The sequence below is a fragment of the Gorilla gorilla genome, chromosome 18, assembly GCF_029281585.2.
Source record: "Gorilla gorilla gorilla isolate KB3781 chromosome 18, NHGRI_mGorGor1-v2.1_pri, whole genome shotgun sequence".
NCBI classification, from domain to species: Eukaryota; Metazoa; Chordata; class Mammalia; order Primates; family Hominidae; genus Gorilla; species Gorilla gorilla.
The window spans coordinates 64,974,587-64,995,599 of NC_073242.2; the positions used below are offsets into that span (position 1 = coordinate 64,974,587).

Genomic DNA, 21,013 nt, shown 5'->3' on the forward strand with positions numbered 1-21,013 from the left:
TTGAGTTTATTAGGCATCAGCAACTCTGAAAATCGTGGGGATGCAGGCTTAATTTCAACACTATTCTAAATACTTGAAAGATATTACATAATTCCTTAATAAACTCCTGTGTCTATCAATGGTTCACATTAGCTCAATATCCATGATTAAACATTTATAAAATCAAGGCACTCTTATTTAGTGGAGACTTGCTGGCTATTCTATGAGAGGAGGTATTGTTATTGTAATCTCATCCTCTCATAAAAGTGTATCATATTACTCATAACCAGCCCTTCATATTCTATTCCTATTTTGGTATTTTAAAATAAGATATCTTTGAAACACTTCAATTCAAAGAGGTAATCTGAATAGTTTTTAAAATGTCAATGAAATGCCATTTCTTCATGCTTGAACAAATAAAAATTGACTAAAGTGCTTATCTTCAAACTTTCTGGAACATTTTTTATCTAAATTCTAAGAACAATCACAATAGGTTTTAACCACAAATGTGAGAATGTTCTAAATGTTAGGGTGGAAAATTTTTAAAATAATTTTATAGTAATTTTTTTCATCATAGTGATAGTGTGCTAAATTTTTTCAAGTCAAATATTTCTGTGGACATTTAAATCAAGATCCTAAGAAGCTGTTTTAAGTCCAAAATTTAGTTTCATATACAATGATATTATATATATATTTGCATATAAAATTAATATATGTGAGCCATATTTCATAGTTGAGAGATTATTATTTCAAAGATTCTTGATTATATAAAATGCCAATTACTTATAGGCACACATGCTTTAAATAATTACAAAGGCAGCTGTGGTTGATTCTACTCTTGCTACTGGCATTTATATGGACATCATATTATGGTCTGAAGAATATTTAGGCAAATTTATCCCTCATATGATCAGAAGAACAATGCAAGATAGTTTATATCTGAAAGAAAAAAAATCTTTATATGGCTCTGAAAGCCTAAATCATTAACAACTTGAATAATAATTAGCATAAAAATACACAAACATGCCCTCTTCCTAGCATTAAGTACACAGTGATAAGAGAATCAAAGCATGTGGCTATGTGCATGTTTATATTTCAAGACGCAGAGCACTCCATTCCTCTTCTCTGCCCTTTCTAGATGGCACAATTCCTCATGAATCTAAGTGCAGTCATAGGGTGGATTAGAGTGACCTGCCATTTGTTTGCAACTGATCTCTATTTTGGAAGTAATTAAAGTAAAAATACATTTTTAAAAGATAATTTCAAATTTCAGTGCAAACTAGCATGGTTTCACCCCTTTTCTTTGTAACATTTTTTCTAAGGTTGGAAAAGTAAGGTAGGCTTTAGTACGATTTTTAATAATGAGTTTTCAAAGTGAGACGCAAAATGGTGGCGCCAACACATTTCAGGTCTGCTACATTTTGAATACGCTTACTGGAGAAAAGACCTTCTCCTCATTTTTCTCTTACAGGAAAGGAAATAACATGTACAGTTGACCCTTAAGCAACATGGAGATTGGGGTGCTGGCCCCACTGCACAGTAGAAAATCCACTATAACTTTGACACCCCCAAAACTTAACTACTAATAGCCTACTGTAAGCCTTACAAATAACACAAGCACTCAATTAACCCACATTTAATACGTTATATGTCTTATATACTGTATTCTTAACAAACATGCCAGAGACAAGAAAAAGAAAATCAGAAGGAAAATATATTTACTAGTTATTAAATGGAAGTAGATGATCAAACAGGTCTTCATCCTCATCCTTTTCATGGGTAGGGTGTGGAGAAGGATGTAGAATTGTTGGTTTTGCTAAGTGGACCTGCACAGTTCAAACCCCTATGGTGCAAAGGCCACCTGTATAGCCATTGAATAGCAATTTATTTTTAGAAATTAACCTCACTAAAATACTCTCAGAAGGATGCCAAGAAAAAAATGAATAAGTATTTTTGGTTCATCTATTTCATCATTCCATTTCATTTCCTCATTTCATCATTTCATTTCATTCATCTTTTCATTTCATCATTTCATTTGATCATTTCATCTCATCATTTCATCTCATCACTTCATTTCATCATTCCGTTGCATCGTTTCATCTCAACATTTCATTTCATCATTTCACTTCATCTCGTTTCATCATTTCATTTCATGATTTCATTTCATCTCATCATTTCACTTCCTCTCATCATTTCATTTCATCTTTTCATCTCGTCATTTCATTTCATCAATTCATCATTTCATTTCATTTATTTCATCATTTCATCATTTCATTTCATCATTGCATCATTTGACTTCATTTCATCATTTCATATCATTTCATCATTTAGTCTTTTCATTTAACCATTTCATCATTTCACCTCATCATTTCATTTCATCATTTCATTTCCTCATTTCATCATTTCATTTCATTTCATCCTTTCATCATTTCATCTCATCATTTCATCCTTTCATTTCATTATTTCATTTCATCATTTCATCTCATCATTTGCATTTACTCATTTCATCATTTCATTTCATTTCATCATTTCACTTCATCTCATCTTTCCATTAATTCATCTCATGATTTCATTTCATCTCATCATTTCATTTCATCTCATTTCACTTCATCTTTTAATCTCTTTTCATTTCATCATTTCATTTCATTTCATCTTTTATCTCATCATTTCATTTGATCATTTCATCTCCATCATTTCATCATTTCATTTCATTATTTCATCATTTAATCATTTCACTTCATTTCATCATTTGATTTCATTTCACCATTTCATATCTTTTTTTCATTTTATCATTTGAACTTTTCATTTCATTTGATCATTTCATCATTTCATTTCATTTCATTTCATTTCATCATTTTACTTCATCATTTCATTTCATCATTTCATTTCATCATTTCATTTCATTTCCTCATTTCATTTCACCATTTCATCATTTCATCATTTCATTTCATCATTTCATTTCATCATTTCATTTCATCTCATCATTTCATCCTTTCATTTCCTTATTTCATTTCAAGTCATCTCATCGTTTCATTTCATCATTTCACTTGATCTCATCATTTCATCATTTCATCTCATGATTTCATTTCTTCTCATCATTTCACCTCATGACTTCATTTCATCTCATCAATTCAACTTTTCATCTCCTCATTTCATTATTTCATTTCATTTCATCTTTTCATCTCGTCATTCATTTCATTTCATCATTTCATTTCATCAATTCATCATTTCATTTCCTCATTTCATCATTTCATTATTTCACTTCATCATTTCATTCCATCATTTCATATCATTTCTTCGTTTCACCATTTCATTTCATCATTTCACTTCATTTCATCATTTCATTTCACCATTTCATCATTTCATCATTTCATTTCTTCATTTCATCATGTCGTTTCATCATTTCATCATTTCATTTCATTTCGTGTTTTCATCATTTCATTACATTTCAGTGATACATGTATTTAAGTGCTAATGCGATGCCCAGGAGACACCCTATTTCCCTTTGTAAAACACCTCCTTCAACAAAAAGCAACCTCTCATGGCTGGCTAAGTCTACAGGGATACCAGCCTCTCTTCAACCACCCAATTTCATTTAGAATCTCAAACAGCACCTCAGTTTCATAAAAACCTAAAACATAAACACAACACTTGGTTGTAAGTGAGCCAACAATTTCTTGTCTCTTTCTCTGCTCAAGGCTTAAGGCCATGTCTCCCCAACTACTTTCAGTGGAAGAAAAGATCCCCTGAACAAATAAATTTGAGAACTGTTGTTGCAGGGCTTCTCAGAACCTTCAAAACACAAATCCTCATCTGCAGGGATCTTCAGGAGGGAGATGGCTGATGCAGCACAACTTTCTTTCACAGAAGCATCTTGCAGAATACAGTATGAGATACAGAAAGGCTGCACTGAGTCTTTTTAAGGGCCTGGGCCTTGGTGGGGGTGGGGTAGGAGCTCTCCAGATAGCATCTAATCAGTGGAAACATTCAGGTTGCATTTTTTTTTCCTTACTGGCAAAACTGTGCGTGCACCATGAATGAAGCTGGTCTCCCTTATCCATATCAAAACTAAACCCTAATTATTTGGCTAAATTGAGACTCAACACCTCCAGGAGCCATGCAGAAGAAAGCCCCACCACACTTTAAAGTAGCTTACCTCATCATATTTGAGGAAAGCAAAACGCTTATGACCAGTATGCTACTAATACATGTCTACAGATAATGACGTAGGAAAAATTATTTTTCCCAATCATAGGTGGCATAGTCCGCATTTTGCATTATGCTTCCCCCCCTTTTTTAAATTTGAAACACAGGTCTTTTCCTCTTCTTTTTTTAAATTTTAATTTAATTATACAAGACAGAGTCTCAGTATGTTGCCCAGGCTGGTCTTCAACTCCTGAGCTCAAGCGATACATCCATCTCTGCCTCCCAGAGTGCTGAGATTACAGGCCTGAGACACTGTGCCCGGCCTTAAACACAAATCTTAATTCATTCTTACAATTATCCTGAAGTTAGAAAAATGAAAGGGGAAGAAACATGGCAAGCAGGTAGGCTGACTTCGGCTTCATTATTTGAAGGACAGTTTGCTCGGTTAAAACACACTACTGCCCACAAACGCCAAGACAACAGAAAAATACAGACTTACATAAATAGATTTTATATGTGACAGCAGTTTGAATGGAGACTTTTTCAATGCAGATGACAAACAGCTGTGCTTGGGAATAAATGACAACGAATATTTTTTGTCTCAACAGCTGTCCTGAGAGCATGTCTCTACATCTCTACCTGCATTCTGGAATCAGGGAGAAAGCCAAAATGGACAACAAGACACTAGAACAGCCGTGTCCAACCCTTTGACTACAAGGACTTTTCCGCCTATCTGTGGTGGTGGGTATCATGAAAATTATGCACAAACCTTTTTTTATTTTTTAAGCTCATCAGCTATCATTAGCAGTAGTGTATTTTATCTGTGGCCCAGGAGAATTCTTCTTCCAATGTGGCCCTGAGAAGCCAAAAGACTGGACACCTGTGCACTAGATCAAAAGGCTACTCCATCTGGAAGCAATTGTAAAGAATTTCTGACATTATCTTGGCATGAAAACCAATGGATAGTGGGACAGAACGCAAAATCTTCAAGAATATATATCTATTTTTTTTTTTGAGTCAAGGTCTTGCTCAGTGGCCCAGGCTGGAGTACACTGGTGAGATCACAGCTCAGTGCAGGCTCAAGTGCTTCTCCCACCTCAGCCACAGTAGTAGCTGGGACTACAGATGCGCACAACCACCTCTGGTTAATATTTTATTTTTTGTAGAGACGTGGTCTCACTATGTTGTCCAGGTTGGTCTCAAACTCCTTGACTCAAGGGATCCAGGACAGGGTAACAGGTGTGAGCCACCACACCTGGCCATGTGCATGAACTTTTAAGACAAACACAAGGCCCCATGAAAGTTAAGGTTTTCTCAACTAATTTCCAGGGGATCTTTTGGTGCAAGGATGAGAAGCCCTTAAAAGTACACAGACAACTCCAAAGATTCAAGACAGTTCATTCGGGCTGAGCCAGCCCACTGGGCACACTGACCTTCAAAAAAGGCCCACCCATGACATACACCAGATGGCTCTCCAAGAATCTCTTCAGTCCTCAGGGTCCCTAAGGTACTGGACAGAGCTAGGAAAGCAAACCCATCTGCTTCTTCCTGCAGGAAACCCCTTGAGGTCAAGACCCCCACAATCAGACAAGGATGGAGTGGCTCAGCCTCAGTCAACAGGCCAGACTCAAAGTCGTATAATGTCTTAACCAAGGGTGCGGGCCTCCAGGTCTGACTCCCAACTCAGTTCTCCTTTAATAACCACACTTTGTTAATTCTCCTTAACAGGGGTTCCTGGCAAGTTAGTTCTCACTCAGGCCTTCAGTTTCCTCACCTACAAGATGAGAGGGCTGGACCAGATGGAAATTCTGGGGGTAAGGGGATGTCCGTGTGCAGCCAAACCCCTCCACGGGACCCTGGAGCCTCTATCCCAGTTCCCACCATGCACCCGCCCCACAAATCCTGCCCAAGGTGAGGGCTGGCCCCGGGTCCTCCAGCTGCAGCATCAGCGAGTGCAGGAGGGAGGGAAAGTCTCCAAGGGAGTGACGCGGGCTCAAGGATGCAACTCGGCCAGGAGTGAACTGGGGCCCTGAGGGTGGTGTCCGGGCTGCTCCTAGAGCCCAGCCAGGGTCCCCAAACCCCTTATCTCCAGGGTCTGTATCTCCTGCTGGGTGAGGTCATTGGACACAGCGCACTTGGTGCACAGCCCGTGTAGGCTGCCAATGGAGAGGCCGATGAGCTTTTGGAGTTGCCCCTACTGCTGCAGCGCCCGGCTGGCCGCGGCCCTTGCGCCACCCTCCGAGGCCTTCGTATCACCCCCGCCACTGCCCTACTTCTCTCCCATCGCCTCCGCGCACAGCGCTGCTCTATGCAGGCCACAGCAGCCAAGGCAGGGAGCCCAGGACTCGGGCGCCTAGGCAAGGAACCCCCGAGTTGGTAGAGCTGGACCAGGAGTGCCCCTCAGCACTACCATTGCCAGGACGCCAGTAGAGCTGGCAGCGGAGTCTGCCCTTCCCTCCCTCAGAGCCGCGGTGGCTGAGGCAAAAAGCCGAGGTGGAATAAAGCCCCGTCAGTGGGCACAAAAAGCAGCAGCGGTGGGGGCAAAAAGCCAGGGCGGCGGGGGCAAAAAGCCGCATCGGTGGGGGCAAAAAGCCACGATGGCAAAAAGCCATAGCGGCGAGGGCAAAAAGCCACAAAAAGCCACGGCAGCGGGGGCAAAAAGACGCAAAAAGCCGGGCCGGCGGGGGAAAAAGTTGCGGTGGCAAAATCCGTGGCGGTGGGGGCAAAAAGCCATGGCAGCGGGGAAAAAAGATGCAAAAACTGTGGCAGTGGGGGCAAAAAGCCTCAAAAAGCCACGGCAGCGAGGGCAAAAAGCCGTGGCTTAGGGGACAAAAAGCCGCGATGTCAAAAAGCAGCAAAGGCTGGGGCAAAAAGCCGCGGCGGCAAAAAGCCGCGGCGGCAAAAAGCCACAGCAGCAGGGGGCAAAAAGATGCAAAAAGCCACGGCGGCGGCGGCAAAAAGCCACGGAGGCGTGGGCAAAGTGCCGCAGTGGTGGGGATCAAAAAGCCACGGTGGCGGGGCCAAAAAGCCAGGGCGGTGGGGGCAAAAAGCCGTGGCGGCAAAAAGCCGCGGCGGCAGAGGCAAAAAGCTGCCACGGGAGAAAGCCACGGCGGCGGGGGCAAAATAGTGGAAATGGGGTAGAAGGCCCGCACAGCTTGGCATTGCTGTAGTGTGATGTGATAGGAAAAGTGCAGCTGAAGACAAAAAAAGATGTAAGTAGGCTTGACTCAGTGCAGCTAAGAACCCAGATGTTATCTTGAGGGAATTAACTAATAAGCAGTTTAAATCAGAATGGTGTGTTCTGATTTGTTTTTTGTACGTTCACATTTGGCAGGCATAGATACTGTTTGAAGAGAGGAAAGTCAGTAGATAGAGGTAACAAACTTAAATATGTGCCAAGTCTAGAAACAACAGACTAGGGGGATAAGGACCTTTCAAAATAAAATGCAAGATTTGAAAACTGATTGGCTGGGGGATGAAAAAAAGGCAGGTCTTTAAGGTAAATCCCTGTTTTGCTTTAAGTTGTCAGGTGGTGGTTTTATCACATACTGTAGAATATGTCATCTCTGTTTTGAACATCTTGAGTTAAATTGTCCTAACATATCTTATGAATTTGATTTTCTTCCCTGGGAAGCTAATATTTCAAAAACTTAAAGAGTACAGACTTCCAACTTGTATTCAATTTATAAAATTATCCCTAGGCTGCTGGTTTCAGGAGGAGGCTCATGAATATTCTATTTGCAGAGAATGTATCAGGAGTTAACAACAGCTTCAATATTTGTGGACGACCAGTTAACTAAGCCACCTCTTAGTGTCTTCAGATGGGAAATCTTAGCTGAAGATATTCAATAATGAACCAACAGTGACTAAAAAATTCAATATTTAGGTATATTTCATTGTAATTAATTTGAATTTAAGTAGCCATGTACAGCTAGTGTTTACTACATTAAACAATGCAAATAAGAGGAAAAATTAATAACCATCTCTAATACCACATGCCAAAATCCTCATCAATTTATTCTAGCTAAAGGAGTTTATCAGAAGCAGCAATTGAAAGCACCAACTAAACCAGCTGGGGTCAATTCACTGTCATTCTCTCAGAACCATCTCTTCTCTGAACAAAAGAAGTAGAAGAGTTAATTGTGAATCTGCATTTTCCTTGCCTATTTTAAGGTTTTGATGTTGACACTAATTTGTGAAATCCCTCCTGTGGTGTGATATTTCATTTTCCTTGCTTTTTGTTAGGACAAGACTGCTTCAGCTCTTAATTTAAAATTATGTTTCTCCCTCCTAGGTTGAGTGAACTTAGAATGCATTCTCTGAGATATCCAAGTTTTTGTTAATATGAATTTGGGGGAAAAAGCATACTTAATTAGCTAAGACTTCTTATTCTAGGCTTGACCCTGTGTTCAACATCTTTTGAATTCGTAGTTGCATAGGCTGCTCTCTGACACTGGTTAGTGATCTGGAAGCTATATTAACGTTAGGGGAGGTGGTGTATGAGCATTAGAGGTATCCTTGCAAGGAAAGACTTGTCTTATCTCAATACATCTTTTTTTTTTGCACACAAGATAGTCAATGTTAGAGTCTTCTAAAATCTTCCTATTTCCAAGTTGCAGAGTACCATTGATTCCTAAACAAAGATCTAATTTTTGACGCAGAGACATGGCAAGGTAGTGAATCACCATTATAATTTAACAATCTTCAAGATAAAATTATCTCTCTGACATTTAGATTTTGCCCAGTTATTAAGATATTTGGCTGTTTCGTTAAGAATGGAAGACTCTAGTCTCTTGAGCAGAGACTATAAAGGCCTCGGATGATCACTTTTAATTTTATGCTCTTTTCTTTAACATCTTCAACACAGTTGGAAGCAGCCGATATTCCCCAGAATTGTTGTGTTTTTGAAACCAAATGCATGGTTCAGTGGTAGAAAACTGGGTTGATCCAAGCTGTTTTCAGTAAACACTTCATTTTGGGTGACCTAATTCATATTAAACAATCTCTAGATCCTGTCTTCAAAACTAACTAGCTAAGATAACCTACCCTAGATTTTCCCCTTTTAGGGTCTGTTAGCTGCAGTCACTTTTGTGAAAATGATTGCAAAGAAAAAATAGAGATGTAGATGGGGAAAATCTTTTGACTAATTTAAGCATAGTGGTATTTCATATGAGAATTTATGTTACACACATTTGAAAAGTACAATGGAGTCTCCTGGTTGAGCTTTTAAAAAAAATAGCGTTTAGGCTAAAAAGGGAAGTGCTACCTCTCCTAAAATCAGAAAGATGTTACAGTAATTCTCCATTCTCTAGAATTGTCAGGAAGCTCCTTTGTGATGATTTACTTTTGCTCTTGGGAGTGTGAGCCTGTGTAGTCGTGGAATCATCAATTAGAATGATGGCTTTCTGATCCCAAAGTCATTCGTTTTGAAAGCAATATTTTTCATAAATTTGAAAGTGAGAAGTTTTGATCTTGCCATTCCCAAGTAACTCTCTTAATAAGAGGCATCAGCATGATTCAGTGACAGCTGTCACCTTCCAGTGCTGAGAGTCATCTTTGAGTTCTCCACTTCACTCCCTACACTCCAATTTAGCTGCAGTTCTCTTGGCCAGTCCTACGAAATACATCCATGGCCTAACGACTTCTCACCACTAATACCACTCATACTCACAACATTCTCACCTAAGTCACTACCTTTTTTCTCTGGATTACAATAGCCTCCCAATTTATTTTATATTCCTATCGCATTTAAAATTAATTCAGAATAATCCCATGATTATCAAAACCCTACATGCTCTTCCACAACATGATTTACTTCCAAGATATCTCTTCAACTTTTTTTCACTGTACTGGACTGGTGACTAATAGTCATATTTTTGTTTTTGCTCAAAAAGTCTTGACTTGTAAATTTTTCAGTTTCTCCTTTATCCACAGGTAACTCTTTCCTCATAAGACGAATTGCTTGTTTCCTTGAGTTCTGCTCTCAAAGATACCCTTCATTTTCTACCTAATATTAATAACTTTAGTCACTCATTATTCCATTACTATGCTCTATAGTGTATACAATTTCTGTTCTTTGCCATGTTATTAAATTATTTATTGGTTCCAGTAATGTATTCCATAAATATTGTACACATAAAAATTATGTTATTTTTATTGCTGTATGCTCAGCTGCCCAATAACAGTTTGAGGATTTACATATTTGTTAAATGCACAAATACATTCTTTCACAAATATTAGTTTAATAATTTTATATTAAACTCCCTATATAGTTACAATATGAATTAGATAATTCAGAATAAACATTCCATTGGAAAAAAACTAAACAATTTGTTATAAAACATCCTTAAAAGCATCAGAAAGTTAATACAGCAATGAAGAATTACAGCACCAAATTTAGAATGGTATGGAGGCCTGTTTGTGAGGCTTATGTTTGGGTTATCTCTTTACTTAGAGTGATTATAAATCTCAAAAGAGAACTAAAGGGAGAAATAACCATATCAATTCACATGGCAAGGGTATTTAAACATCTCTTAGTAATTGAGAAAATTAAAAGGAAAGAAAAAAGAGAAAGGGAGAAAGAGAAACAGAGCGAAAGGGATAATAAAGGAGAGAAAGAAGAAGACAAAGGAAGAGGAAGAAAAGTAAAAAGGAGGAGGAGGGAGAGGGAGGAAGAAAGAAAGGTGAAAAGAAAGAATGGTAAAGTTTTTAACAACAAAATGTATCCTTCTAGAATATGAATGTTGGTCTATTTGATGATGTCCCACAGATTCCTTAGTCTCTGCTCATTTTTTATTTTTTATTCTTTCTATTTCTCTGAGTCAGTATTTTCCATTTTCTTATCTTCAAGCTCATGACTTCTGTGTGTGCAAATATACTCTTAAATCCCTCTGGTGATTTTTAAATTTTTATCATTGTAGTTTTCCACTCCAGAATTTCTGTTATCTCTTTGTTGATATTCCTACTTTTTAATATTTTTTCTGATTCCTTGATTTATTTGTTTATGTTTTCCTTTTGACATTTGAGTATAATTAAGAAAGTTGTTTTAAAGTCTTCATCTAGTAAGTTTGATGTCTGGGTTTCCTTAAGGATATTTTCTGTCAATTTATTTTGTTCCTTTGAATGAGCCACACTTTCCCATTCTTTGTATGCCTTGTAACTTTTTTTGAAAACTGGACATTATAATAATTATAATTACTATGTGGTTGCTCTGTAAATCAGACTCCACCCCCTACAAACACACTAATGTTTTGTGGTTTTAAATTTTATTTACTTATTATATTGTTAAGGTTTTTATTTTTAGTGAAATTTTCCAAAGTGATTTACAAAACTGTTTGCTTTATAAGGTGTGGTCACTGAAGTCTTTTTGTTTCCTTAACAAACGTTAAGCTAATGTTTTGACAGTGATTTCCTTGTATGTCAGGAACTAAGCAAACAGGCAAATACAACAAAAACAAAAAGAAAAACAAGTAATCCTTATCCAGCAAAATATGTCTCTAGGCCATGCAGACTGGCTTAGTGCTGGGTTCTTTAAAGCCGGCACAAAGTGTGTGTTCACTCTTGCACTGAGTGAAGTTCAAGTTCACTCTTGCACAGAGCTTGCTCTGAGGGGAGGGATCAGCCAAGGTAAAAGTGTAGGGTCTTCTTATGACATTTGTCAGCAAGCGGCTTAACCTATGCATACATGTGACTTTCTAGACTCTCCCATGTATGTGAATGATTTTGAATGTCTTAGTTTTTCAAATACTCTTCTCCAACTTTTCTTCCTGTGCTGAAGGTGATCTACTATATGCGTAAACTCTAATTTTTGCCCTAAGCATCTGTGGTTTGTTAGGTCTCCTTGCAGAGTTTCTTAATAATGTCAATTCCTTATCTGTTCTGTATTCTAGCAACACAGAAAAAGAAAAGCCTTTCATTAGTCCTTTAGGTATCCCCCAGACCAGTCAGAACAGACACATAATAATTTTCGGGTAAGATCTTCTCTTGTTCCTTTGGACAATGGACCAGGGTTCCTCACGGGGAACGTGGGCTTCTGACACTTCAAAACTGCCAATTTGCTGGGTCAAAGGCAAGTTAAAAATGTCATAAAGTTTTCCAGTTGTCTTTTTCTTGAATCTTCTTTCGCTTGGCTGTTGTAATCTTTTGACCATTTTCCAGAGTTTTGGCAAAGTTTATTCGGACAGTTTCTCTTAGTTGTGTGATGTTTCTGTGGGGAAATGAAAGATTGCATCTGTCCCCATTGCCATTTTGCTGATGCTCCTCTTCTGCCAATTTTTGCTTCATGTTATTATGCTTTGTTATTAGTTCATGTATTAGTTTTCTAGGTCTGCCATAACCAAGTAACACAAACTGGGTGCCTTGAACAAAATAAATTTATAGTCTTATAGTCCTGGAAGCTAAAAGTCTGAGATTGAGGTGTCAGCAGGGATGGTCCCTTCAAGGGCTATGAGAGAAAGTCTGTTCTATGCCTTGTTTCTAGCTTCTGGTGGTTTAGTGGCAGTCTTTGGCATTCCTTGGCTAATCTCTGCCCTCATAATCACATTGTACTCTCCCTGTGTGTATGTCTCCCTCTACTCAAATTTCTTCTTTTTATAAGGACATCAGTCATATTGAATTCAGGCTCATCTGATTTTATCTTAACTTGATCACCAGCAAAGAACCTGTTTCCTAATGAGGTCATATTCAGTGGTTAGGATTTCAGCATCCATATAGAGGAAACAATTTAGCTCATACCTGTGCATACATGATTGTAATAGCTATGTCTTCCTAAAGCGTTGACCCCCGTATTACTACAATATAAATTTTTAAAATCCTATTCACATTTTTAACAGTCTATATTGTGTGTTATGAGTATAATGAGTTCAGTGTTCTTATGATTGCTCTTTGCATGATATTTTTTGTCATCTTTTTACTTTCAATCCATTAGTATCCTTGCATCTCAGCATATATTGGGATCACTTGTTTTAATCCAGTCTGACAATCTCTGTCTCTTGATTGGATTTTAATCTGCTCACATTTAAGATTATAATTGGAAAAAAGATTATAATTGGTATAATTCTATTTATGTCTGCCATTTTACCGTTTGTTTTGTATACATCTCAAATATTTTTCTTTATTGTTTTATTTTGCAATGAATGAATATTTTCTAAAATAGGGAACTTTAGATTACTAATGAATTATTTTACTACATATTTTTGAGGATTTTTGTTGTTGTAAGTTTACCATATAGGTATATGGAAAATTAATTATTCAAATCATCTTCCAACTTATACTAGAGAAATTTTAGTAATTCAGAGAAATATCACTCTTATACAAATCTCTTTTATTTCCTCCATTTTAAAGTATGATCACTTTACACATTACATCTATTAAAGTTATAAAGCCAACAATACATTTTAGTAATTATTACTTTACCATCTAGAGTGATTACCTTATGACAATACATTTTTCTTCCAACTACCTCCTTTTTGATGTTACTGGAAAATATGTTATAGACATATTACATTTCTACATGTCAAATACTCAGCAATACATTATGCACATATTATCATTATTATTATCATTGAGACAGAGTCTCCCTCTGTCTCCCAGGCTGGAGTGCAGTGGCACAATCTCCGCTCACTGCAAGCTCCATCTCCCAGCTTCATGCCATTCTTCTGCTTCAGCCTCCCGAGTAGCTGGGACTACAGGCGCCTGCCATCACGCCCGGCTAATTTTTTGTATTTTTAGTAGAGACAGGGTTTCACTGTGTTAGCCAGGATGGTCTCGATCTCCTGGCCTCGTAATACACCCGCCTCGGCCTCCCAAAGTGCTGAGATTACAGGCATGAGCCATCACGCCCGGCCATTATACACATTTATTTTATAAACAATTTATGATAAAGAGAAAACGTGCATTTCTACTGTCTTTTATCACGTTAATATTACCTATACCAGTGCTTTTTTAAAAATGTGGATTCAAATGACTGTCTTGTTTAACTTGCTTTTAGCCTTAGGAATTTATTTTGGTGTTTTTTGCTTTTTTTTTTTTTTTGTATGATAGGTCTGCCAGCAACAATTTCAGTTAATATTTCTGTTTATCTGGGTAAGTCTTTGTGTTATCTTCATTTTTGAAAACTAATTGCTGGATAAGGAATTGGCAGCTGACAGTTTTTTTTCCTTTGCATATTTTGAATATATTATTCTACTGCCTCTTGCCTTCCATTGTTTCTGTTAAGTCAGCTGTTAATCTTACAAAATGTAGGTGCTCAAAAAATAAACATGTGCATGAATATTTACAGCAGTAATATTCATACAGTCAAAAAGTGGAAACAATCCATATGCTTGTTGACTCACAAATGGACACCCAATTTTCAGCTGTAACAAAGAATGAAGTACGTATACATGGTATAATATGGGTGAAATTTGAAAGCCTTATGTTAAGTGCACAAAAGGACAAATATTACTTGACTTTATTCACATGAAACATCAGGAATTAACAAATCAATTGGAGTATAAATCAGATCAGTGGTCATTAGGGCTCAGGGAAGCAGAATAGGGTGTAAAAACTTTATGCATAATGGGTTTTTAGAACGGATATGATGAAATTGTCCTGGAACGTTGTGAATATACTAAAAGCAACAGTGTTGTATGCTTTAAAATGGTTATTAATTTTATACTATGTGATTTTTACCTTAAAAAACAAAAAAGAGAAAATAGCTTTACCCTATACATAATAAACTCAAGATGTGTTACAAATTTATATGTGAAATCCAAAATACTATAATATTTAAGGAATAGCTAAGTAGAATAACACTAAAATTTAACATAATGAAATATTTCCTTAAAAAGAAAAAAGCACAGTAATTAAAAGGGGAAATATAGTTAATATTGTTTCTCTCCATTCAGCATGCCATTAACTGAGTAAAAAATCAAGCTGCAATTATGTAAACTACATTTTCTAAAACCATAAAGAAAAGAAGAATTGAAAAGGGATTTGGGAAAAAAATCCAAAGGTACTCTCAACTACACAAAAAAAGCTTAGTCTCATTAATCATTATGAAAATGCAAATTGTAACTGAAATAAGATAAAACTACAATTCAAAGAGAAAGCCTAAAGTTTCAACCCCCAAAAAATTCTCGGTTTTGGAGAGCTGGGATGGAATAGGGCTCCTAACCTTACAACAATGAAAGAACCAAACTAACTTCAAAGTCATGACTTTATTTTTATAGCAACCAGGCTTGCCAAGAAGTGAGTCAAAATGTGAGGGAAAACAAGCACCTGCAAGGAGAAAGAGGATAGATGCATTTATATAGGACAGATGCAAATAAACACCACTATGACAAGTAAAGCTGGAATAATCAATAAATTCTTAAAGACAAAGTGGGGCTGGTGAGATTGGGAGACCGCTGACAGCTGCAGAAGTTGGGAAAGATCCATCATCTTGAAAACTTTTTCCCCAGAAACCCACTGTGATCTCTCAAGCAACTGGTAAGGAATCCAAGAGAGTCTGTGTATGATACAGATCAGGGAGAGCAGAACACTTGGGAGGTGACCAGGTCTTGGAGGCCGAGCCCTTATGAATGCGATGAGTGTCTTTATAAAAGAAGTTCAATGGAGTTCTTGTGTGCCTTCCACTATGTGAGGACATAGAAAGAAGGCACCATCTATGAACCACGAAATGGGCTTTCATCAACACTGAATTTGTGAGCATCTTGACCTGAGATCTTACAGCTTCAAGAAGTTTGAAAAAAGAAATATCTGTTGTTTTTTAGTCACCCAGTTTATGTTACTTTGTTCTAAGAGTCCAAATAGACCAAGATATTCCACTTAATATGTAGGGGAAGGCAACAAAAACTGCCACACTTAGAATACACCTGATGCTGGGAGTATGAAAACAGGAAAAACAAAACAAAACTGCTCTTGAAGGTGAAGGAGGAATATCACTGAGCTCACCAACACAGCCAGGAAAAGAACAGAAGTGTGAGAAGGCTACATTCCTGAGACCCTGAGAAAAAGTACCTGCATAAGCCTGAGATGAAATTACCTACCCTAGTTATAATTGAAATCCCAAAAAGAAAAGAGGAAAAAATAATGGAGCAAAAGAAATATTTTTCTTTTTTTTTGGTTTTATTACATTTTATTTATTATTATTCCTCTTTCTTCATTTATTATTATACTTTAAGTTTTAGGGTACATGTGCACATTGTGCAGGTTAGTTACATATGTATACATGTGCCATGCTGGTGTGTTGCACCCACTAACTCGTCATCTAGCATTAGGTATATCTCCCAATGCTATCCCTCCCCCCTCTCCCCAACCCACAAGAGTCCCCAGAGTGTGATGTTCCCCTTCCTGTGTCCAAGTGTTCTCATTGTTCAGTTCCCACCTATGAGTGAGAATGTGTGGTGTTTGGTTTTTTGTTCTTATGATAGTTTACTGAGAATGATGATTTCCAATTTCATCCATGTCCCTACAAATGACATGAACTCATCATTTTTTATGGCTGCATAGTATTCCATGGTGTATATGTGCCACATTTTCTTAATCCAGTCTATCATTGTTGGACATTTGGGTTGGTTCCAAGTCTTTCCTATTGTGAATAATACCGCAATAAACATATGTGTGCATGTGTCTTTATAGCAGCATGATTTATAGTCCTTTGGGTATATACCCAGTAATGGGATGGCTGGGTCAAATGGTACTTCTAGTTCTAGATCCCTGAGGAATTGCCACACTGACTTCCACAGTGGTTGAACTAGTTTACAGTCCCACCAACATTGTAAAAGTGTTCCTATTTCTCCACAACCTCTACAGCACCTGTTGTTTCCTGACTTTTTAATGATTGCCATTCTAACTGGTGTGAGATGGTATCTCATTGTGGTTTTGATTTGCATTTCTCTGATGGCCAGTGATGGTGAGCATTTTTTCATGTGTTTCCAGAAATAACACCGCATATCTACAACTATCTGATCTTTGACAAACCTGACAAAAACAAGCAATGGGGAAATGATTCCCTATTTAATAAATGGTGCTGGGAAAACTGGCTAGCCATATGTAGAAAGCTGAAACTGGATCCCTTCCTTACGCCTTATACAAAAATCAATTCAAGATGGATTAAAGACTTAAACGTTAGACCTAAAACCATAAAAACCCAGAAGAAAACCTAGGCATTATCATTCAGGACATAGGCATGGGCAAGGATTTCACGTCTAAAACACGAAAAGCAATGGCAACCAAAGCCAAAATTGACAAATGGGATCTAATTAAACTAAAGAGCTTTTGCACAGCAAAAGAAACTACCATAAGAGTGAACAGGCAACCTACAAAATGGGAGAAAATTTTCATGACCTACTCATCTGACAAAGGGCTAATATCCGGAATCTACAATGAAATCAAATTTACAAGAAAAAAACAAGCAACCCCATCAAAAAGTGGGCGAAGGACATGAACAGACACTTCTCAAAAGAAGACATTTATGCAGCCAAAAGAAATATTTTTCAAAATAACTGCCAAAAATATTCTAAAAGAAGTGACAGAAAATCAAACTTCAGATATAGGAAACTCAGAGAATGTCAAATAGAACAAAAACAAATAAGAATTACATCTTGAAATATCTTTAAAAAATCAACTCTAAATTTTATATCTTGCTCCAAATATATAGAGATATAAATAGGTTATCATCAAGATATGGAGAAAGCCATATCATGGAAACACTAAAATAAAGCTGTGGAAGGACTACATTGATATTAGACACAACAGAGTTCAGAACAAGAAATAGTATCAGAGATGAGAGATAATAGATAATAGAATAATCAATTCTCAAGAAGATGTAAACATCCTACTAATTAGGGTATGCAGTTAACAACAGAACCTCCAAATACATGAGGTCAAACACGAAAGAAATCAAAGGTGAACTAGAAAAATCCAAAATTACATTTGCAGACTTCAATACTTTTGTCTTAGTAATGGACAGACTAGGCACAAACTCACTAATCATATGGAAGATAAGAACAACAATATCACCAACAAGACATCAAATCTTCAATGGCAGATACTCTTTCCTTTCAAGTGAAAAGAAAAACAGTATGGCATATTCTCTAATAAACCCAGAATTTCTAATACTTGCGGTCTTCCTTCCTTCTTTCCATCTTCCTTTCTCTTCTCTTCCCTTCCCTTGCCTTCTTCCTTCCTTTCTTCTTTTCCTCTTTCTTTTATTTTTCCTTTCTTTTCTTTCTTTTTTCTTCTTCCTTCCTTCTTTCTTTCCTCTTATTCTTCCTCCCCTCCTCCCTCCCTTCCTTTCTCCCTCCCTTCTTTTCTTCCCTCTTTTCTCTTATTCTTTTCTTTCTCACTTTCTTGCTTTCTTTCCTTTTTTTTCTCCCTTCCTCCCTCCCTCCTTTTCTTCCTTCCTCCCTCCCTTTCCTCCTTTTTCCTTCCTTCCTTCCTTCTCCTCTTTATTTTCTTTGTTTCTTCACCTTCCTCCCTTTTATCATTCTCTCTTCCTCCTTTCCTTCCTCCCTTCCTCCTTTCTTTCTTTCTTTCTCTTTCTTTCTTGTGTTCTTGCTTTCTTTTTTCTCACTTCCTCCCTTTCTCCCTCCCTCCCTCCCTCCCTTCCTTCCTTCTCTCATTTCCTACTTCTTTTCTTTCTTCTTTCTTTCCTTCCTTCCTTCTTTCCTTCCTCTTTTTTCTTTCTTTCTTTTCTTTCTCTTTACTACAATTCATATTATCTAAAAAAATTAAGAGAGGGAGGCAGAAAAATAAAGAAAACTTTAATCTGCAGGTAAATAGATTATGTCTGCTGTAGACAAAAGAATGGTCTCCCAAAAATGTTCACGTCCTAATACCCAGAGTCTAACATACAAATATGTTAGGTTGCATGGCAGTGGAAAATTAGATTTCAAGTGAAATTAAGGTTGCGATAAAATGATGGAGAGATTATCTTAAATGGGTGGGATCAATGAAATCACAAGCTTCCTTATAAGTGAAAGAAGAAGGCAGAAGAAAGACAACCATGGAGGTGGTGGCATGTGAAATTACTCAACATCACTGACTTTTAAGATACAAGAATGAGGACCCAGCGCGGTGGCTCACGCCTAATCCCAGCACTCTGGGTGGCCGAGGTGGGTGGATCACGAGGTCAGGAGATCGAGAACATCCTGGCTAACATGGTGAAACCCCATCCCTACTAAAAATACAAAAAATTAACTGGGCATGGTGGCACGTGCATGTAGTCCAAGCTACTCAGGAAGCTGAGGCAGGAGAATCGCTTGAACCCGGGAGGCAGAGGTTGCAGTGAGCTGAAATCGTGCCACTGCACTCCAGCCTGGGCAACAGAAGGAGACTCCATCTCCAAAAAAAAAATGGATATAAGAATGTGGTCATGTTCCAAAGAATAAAGGTGGCCTCTGGATGCTGAAAAAAATCAAGTACATAGATTCTGCCACATAGCCCTCAGAAAGACTGCAGCCTTGCCCAAAACATGATGTTAGCCCTGTGAGTCTCATTTAAGGCTTCTGAACTCCAGAACTGTAGGATTAACCGTCACTTTATTGTAAGATATGAAGATTGTGGTAATTGGTTACAGCAGCAAGAGGAAATTTATATAGTAATTGTATCACGAAAATGAGAACCAAAATTTACAACTGCTTTTAATACTGCACTTGGATGTTTGAAATCACGTATATGGAAATGATCTCTATGTGCATGAGGGAGGATAGCAAATTCATGCCAAAATAACGCAAATGAAAATCTTACACTCATTTCTATGTAGGTTTGATTTAAACTTTGGAATTAAAATGAAATTACAAGATTATGATATTTTGATGAAATTAGACTAAAATGAACAACAACAAAATAAGAACTTACTTATATTCTTTATATGGTCAATAAAGAAGTGATAGTGGAAAAAAGATCAAATGAAGGTGATGATTTAGGAAGTTGGAAAGATAGCTTAAACTACAAAATCGTATATAACTAGTGAACACTTAGACACACTGATTGATGAACTTCAGCTTTTGGCTTGGTGACAGCATAAAGTGAGAGCAGCTGAGGTTTGCAAATTTGTAATCTCCTTGTGGAAAAACAGGGGAAAACACATCTCAGCCTAATAAGATTTATCTACCAAAGAGTCAAGACTTGATCCATTTGCCCTTGTAATTCAAAAGCTCATTCAAATACTGATTTGATGTATTGTGTGAACAAGCATTGCTGATTATCATCACATACCTGGCATTCTCTTTTATCTGATATCTAAAATATTTGGTAATTCCTGGACTTTCTCTTTTCAAACCCAGTATGGTTTAATTTCAATCTTAGAACAGTTGTCTTTGAGAAATTCTTCCCTCTAGTGCATCTGTGAATGGGCATAGCATGGTTACATACATACTGTCACCCCAGAGAACAATTGTTAAATTAAAGCCAAAGTTTAAAGCAACAGCTTTAACTCACTGGTTTTACTAATGCTTTCCTCCCCAATAGCCACAACAATATTGATACCCTCACACCTTTTAACATAAAGCTTGGTGTTGTCTATTTTTCAGGTGCTGTCATCTATATGATCTCAGTATTTTAAAAATCAGCTTCCAGCCCATATGATGGCTCATGATTGTAATACCAGCAGTTGAAGAGGCTGAAATGAGGGATTCTTGGAGCCCAGGAGTTCAACAGCAACCTGGGCAACATAGCAAGACCCAGTCTCTATCAAAAGTTAAAAAAAAAACAAAAAACTTGGGCATGGTGATGTGCACCTGTTGTCCTAGCTATTTGGGAGGCCAAGGTGGAAGGATTGCTTGAGCTTGGGAGGTTGAGGTTGCAGTGAGCAGTGATTGCACCACTGCACTCCAGCCTGGGCAACAAAGCAAGAACCTATCTCAAAAAATATATATAATAAAAATAAAAATCAGCTCTCATT

At 37.4% G+C, this 21,013-nt stretch overlaps 1 pseudogene; it reads left to right on the forward strand.

The window, feature by feature from the left end:
* The first annotated feature begins 5,906 nt into the window (after positions 1-5,906).
* Positions 5,907-21,013, forward strand: part of LOC115932801 (uncharacterized) — a 36,004-nt pseudogene continuing 20,897 nt past the window's right edge.